Below are 6,000 nucleotides of genomic sequence, written 5' to 3'. Positions count from 1 at the left end.
AGCTAAAAAGAGTATACTAACTAACCTTCTTTCTCCTTAATTTATAAGGATACTCTTAGAAGCTTTAGTAACTATTTACTAAAGCCTTAAGGCTAAAGGAGGCAGCAGACCTACTGCTAGTATAATACTTAATAGGCTAAAAGGGTATTATTATTAATATAGCATTAAATATATAAAGCTATAAATGCATCTTTATTACTAAACCTATAGTATTTATATAAAAGGTAATTAAAAACAGCTAAAAGGCTTATATACTTTATATTTTAAGGGATAAAAAAGTAATAGTTAATGCTATACTATTACTTAAGGTTAATAAAGTAGTATTACTACTAGAACTATTAGATATAGCTAACGTCTTTAATAAAAAAGCAGTAAAAATACTTAATAAGCTTAATAAGGTAAAGCATGCTATTAGCTTATTACTAGAAATAAAGCCTCCTTTTAGCTTCTTATACCTACTAAGAGAAAAGCAGCTAGAAAAGCTTTATATATACTTAAACAAAATAAAAGCCTAAAGATAAATCTAACTATTAGTAAGTAAGGTAGAAGCCTTAGTTTTATTTATACTTAAGAAGGATAGGTTACTACACTTCTATATAAATTACTATAGTCTTAATAAAGTAACTATTAAGAATTATTACCTTTTTCTACTAATTAGCAAACTATTAGATAGACTTAGTAAAGCTAAGTTTATATTAAAAATAGACTTTAAGAAAGCATACTACTAAATTTAAATTAAAAAGGAAGATAAATAGAAAATAGCCTTTTAGATAAAATATAGTTACTTTAAGTATATTATAATGCTATTTAAGCTTACTAATACACTAGCTACATTTTATATATATATTTACTAAGCGCTTACTAAGCTACTTAATTTATACTATATTACTTATTTAGATAATATTATAATTTACTTATAGATGTATAAGCAGCATATAAAAGATCTTTATAAGGTCTTTAAAAGGCTAAAATAGTTTAAACTATATGCTAAGCTTTTTAAGTATAAGTTTTATAAAGATAAAATTAAATTCCTAAAGTATATAATTACTTAAGATAAAGTAAAAATAAAGTAGTCCTATATTTAGGCTATTACTAAGTAGTTAATACTTATATTTATTAAAGACCTTTAAGTCTTCTTAAGGTTTTATAACTTCTATTAGAAATTTATTACTAAGTACTTAGTAATTATAGCCTTAATAATAAAGCTACTAAAAAGCATAAATAAGAAGTCTACTTTTACTTAAACTAATTTAGTAAAAAAAGCTTTTACTTACTTAAAGTAAGCTTTCTACTTTATAACTATATTAATGCACTAAAACCCCCTTTAGCTAATAAAGGTTAAAATAGATGTATTAACTAAAGTAGTTAGCACTATACTATCTTAAATAGTAAAAAGGTAATAGCAGCTTATTACATACTAGTTATAAAAGCTATTAGATATAAAATAGTAATAGTATATAAAGCAATAAAAATTACTTACTATTGTTAAAGGACTTAAGCATTAGGCTTACTACCTATAAAGACTATTAAATAAGTTTCTTATTTTTATAGATTACTAGGCGCTAAAAGGAGTTATTAGCACCTTAGTAAGAGATCTCTAAAGGAGACTTATCTAATAGGTATATAAGCTTTTAGCATTTAACTTTAACCTAAAGTACTAACTAAAAAAGACTAACCTAGCAGATAATCTATTTAGGAGGCTAGACTATATAGAGGGGGATATACTGTAAGACTAATATAAAGGAGGTAAAAAGAGGTAAATAGGTTAAAAGGTGGCTTTATTGTTGTTATATAGTAATAGTGATAAGGATGATAATTCTAAGTCCCTTAGGTAGGGAAAAAAGGTCCCTATATATAATTAAAGTCCTTCTAAGTCGCAATAATGCCCTATTTAGGATTATTATTATACTTTAACTAGAAACTACCCTTAAACCGGCATTTATTAGATCCGTAGTATATTTAACGTTATACTTTACGGATTTCTAGTTATCCAGCTTTTTAAGGGTTATAATTAAGGTTAGCGTTAAAGGGATCCCTTAGATCCGGTTTTATCCTATATTAACGTTAGGGGATTCCTTAGATCCGGTTTTATCCTATATTAACGTTAAGGGATTCCTTAGATCCGGTTTTATCTTATTTAAAGTTAAGGGATTCCTTAGATCCGGTTTTATCTTAACCTTAATAGACTAAGGAGGTTATTTTAACGTTAACGCTTAGACTAAAGGCTTATTTTAGCCTATTAACCTTAGTTACTAGTATTTTAACCTTATTAACCTATTGCTATTATTACCTTATTAGGTAATAGTAGCAAATTTCTACTAAGTTAATTAGATTTTAGTATTAGGTACCCTATAGAAATAAGTACCCTATAATACTATTTATAAGTACCCTATAGTACTTATAATAAGTACCCTAGAGTAGTTTTATTCTTTTTTATGGCTTATATTTAGGCTATTTAAAAAGACTTAAAAATATTTATATAAAGAGCTGCCTCTATCTTTAAGGTCCTTAAAGCAACCTTCTGCTACTAATACACTAGATGTATTATATAAAGCAACAGATAACTAAATTTAATAAAGACAACTATAACTAAGTAGAAGGTAATTCTTAAATAAGTTATTAACTTAATTAATTAAGGGTTCCTTTTATAATAAGAGGATGTATAAGAAATAGCTAACTAACTTCTAAATGCATGCAATAAAATGTATATAAGACTTTAATAGGTAGATATAAGCCCTAAAAAGAATAAAACTACTCTAGGGTACTTATTTTATTATAAGTACTATAGGGTACTTAAAAATAGTATTATAGGGTACTTATTTCTATAATAGGACTCTAGGGTACTTAATACTAAAATCTAATTAACTTAGTAGAAATTTGCTACTATTACCTAATAAGGTAATAATAGCAATAGGTTAATAAGGTTAAAGTACTATTAACTAAGGTTAATAGGCTAAAATAAGCCTTTAGTTTAAGCGTTAACGTTAAAATAACCTCCTTAGTCTATTAAGGTTAAGATAAAACTAGATGTAAGAAATCCCTTAACTTTAATATAAGATAAAACCGGATCTAAGGAATCCTTTAACGTTAACCTTAATTTTAACCCTAATTTTAACCTTTAGAAGGCTGGATAACTAGAAATCCGTAAAGTATAACGTTAAATATACTATAGATCTAATAACTGCTAGTTTAAGGGCAGTTTCTAGTTAAAGTATAATAATAATCCTAAATAGGGCATTATTGCGACTTAGAAGGACTTTAATTATATATAGGGACCTTTTTCTCTACCTAAGGGACTTAGAATTATTATCCTTATTACTTTTACTATATAACAACAATAAAGCCACCTTTTAACCTATTTACCCTATTTATCTCTTTTTACCTCCTTTCTATTAGTCTTACAATTATACTACCTATATTAGCATAAGAAGACACCTTATAATAAGAATAAAAACTTATAACTTAATGCTACTACTATGCTATTATAAAGGCGCTTTAGGTTTTTATAGCTTTAGTAGACTTTTAAACCTTTAGTAATTTAATATAGACGCTTTATATAGAAGCAATAGGTATAAAGCATAGTATTAAAAAAACTAAAATAATTAAAGATGTTATTATATATTACATAAAGTACTAATTTAAAGTTTTTTAGCTTTTAGATGCAACCTACTGTATTATTAATATTATAATAAATAAGAATATAGAATTAATAACTTTCTAACCTAGGAGACACTACCTACTTATAGGTCTTAAGAATAAGACCTTTAGAAAGAAGACCTAATATTACAGCCTAATAAGTTATAGGTAATAAAAGCCCTACCTAGCTAGTAGGATGCAGGCAGCATAGCCTTTATATAGATAAGAGATAGAGTTAGGTAGATAACTCCCTTAAAATAGAAGAACTATAGTATAGGTTATATAAAGATAAAATAAGATTAAATCTATGTACTAGAAATATAGTACCTATATAATAAGAGTATAGCACCTATATATTAAATATATAAATACCTTTAAGACTATAAAAGCAAACCTATATATAGAATAGACTTAAATACACTTAAGAATAGACTTTTATAGCTTTTTAGTAATTAACTTTATAATTATCCCCTTAGATATTCTTAGCACCTTTTACTAATAACCTATATTATAAGCCCCTTATTAAGTATGCAACTAATTACTATATCCTCTAAAGACTTAATTCTTTTAGTATAACTTATAGCACTGTTTCTGTAACGGTCCAAGGCGTGTGTATTTGCAACAGGCTATGGCGACTACTACGAGTATCCTCAGATGAGGATTAGAAGGGAAGAACAACAAATCTCCGCCTCGCAGCGGCCTGATCAGGGCCATGCGGCCCATGCCGCACTGGCCATCGGATTGTCGGCATCGTGGATTCCGTGGTGGGCCTGACCCGGGGTCGCCCGTGGCCGCGATATCCAGCAAGGCCTCATACGGGCCCAGCCCGTTACAATACCCCCCTCCTCCCCTTCCGAAGGGGGCCGTGTTTCTCTTCGTACTCAGCTAGTGCTATTGTGTCCTGAAACTGGCTGAGTGGTTCCCACGTCGGCTTCGCCCAACCCGTCCATTTCACGAGGACCTTCCAACCCCTACCGTGCTTCTTCTTATCCAGTATCTCCTGGACCTCGTACTCCTGATCAGGTCCAGACACAAGGGCGGCGGGTTGTATATCGTCCTGTTCCTGCGATGGAAAAGGGTCGTTTCCGGCATGCCGCAGGAGGGACACGTGGAAGACGTTATGTATCCCAGGCGGCGTGTCTAACCTGCACGCGTGTGTTCCGACTGTCTCCTGAACCGTATACTTGGCGTTCACCCAGTCCAGTTTCTTTGAGGGCCTGTCTGATTTCACATTCGTTAACCTGAGCCAGACTTTGTCGCCCGGTTTGAACTGATCGGACGGCTGTCGCCTCGCGTTGGCGTACAGTTCTTGTCGCTCTTGAGCCGTGGCCATGGCGGCTTGGGCCCATTCCGTAGCGTCCTTCAATCTCTGCACAAATCCTTCAGCTTTCGCGATAGGGGTGCTGTCGTCCGTTCTCAATGGCTCGTCCACCCTGATCAGGTCGATGTCGTATCCGTGGGTGGCAAAGAACGGACTCATCCCTGTAGATGTCGCCGGTCGGTTGTTAATAGCCATCATTGCCACTAGGGACAATTCGTCCCAATCATCCTGAGCATACGAGCAGAAGGCCCGCAAGTAGGTCTCTACTACTTGGTTAGCTCTCTCCGTGGCTCCGTCAGTCTCCGGATGGTAGGCTGTAGAGAGTCTCTGTTTGATTCTGAGGAGCTGACACAGGCGCCTCCACGTCTGACTGACAAATTGTGTCCCTCGATCAGTCACTATTGCTCTGGGGGTTCCGTGGTGTCTGATCAAGGCAGTAGCAAGAGTGTTCGCTGTTGCTTCGGACGAAATTTCCCACATAGGCTCCAGTATAACGTTCTTAGACAGCCTGTCCGTAATAACCAAGAGGTTCTTGTTCTTCTTCCTCGTTGTAGGTAAGTCGGTAATAAAGTCGAGCGATATCTCTGCCCAAAATCGCTCGGGTATCGGTAACGGTTTAAGAAGCCCTCTGCGCTTCTCTCTCCAGACGTTGCCTCGTCCACAAACGTCGCAGTTGCGGGTGAATTGCCGGACGTCCTGAGACAGCCCTGGCCAGTGGAACGTCCGACTGATCAGGGACTTAAGCACATCTCTGCCCGGGTGCCCTGATAACACGGAGTCGTGAATGCTCTGAATCAGCCGCGTTCGCAAAGGCTCGTAATGCGGGACCCATATCCTGTCCCTCCAGCAAAGCCGGCGTTTTCCGTCGACTGTGCACTCCGACAGCATGATAGGGATTCCCCACGTAGAGGGCAGCTGTTTGGCTCCTTGCTGTACAGCGTCCCTGATCAAGTAGTACCGGTTGTTGTTCTCTAACCCAACGTCCCACAGGCTCTTCAAAGGGTCGTCTTCGAAGGGGTTCACTGGTGGCTCAGTCCATTTAG

The sequence above is a fragment of the Colletotrichum destructivum genome, chromosome 9, assembly GCF_034447905.1.
Source record: "Colletotrichum destructivum chromosome 9, complete sequence".
Classification (NCBI taxonomy): domain Eukaryota; kingdom Fungi; phylum Ascomycota; class Sordariomycetes; order Glomerellales; family Glomerellaceae; genus Colletotrichum; species Colletotrichum destructivum.
This window is presented reverse-complemented; position numbering follows the sequence as displayed.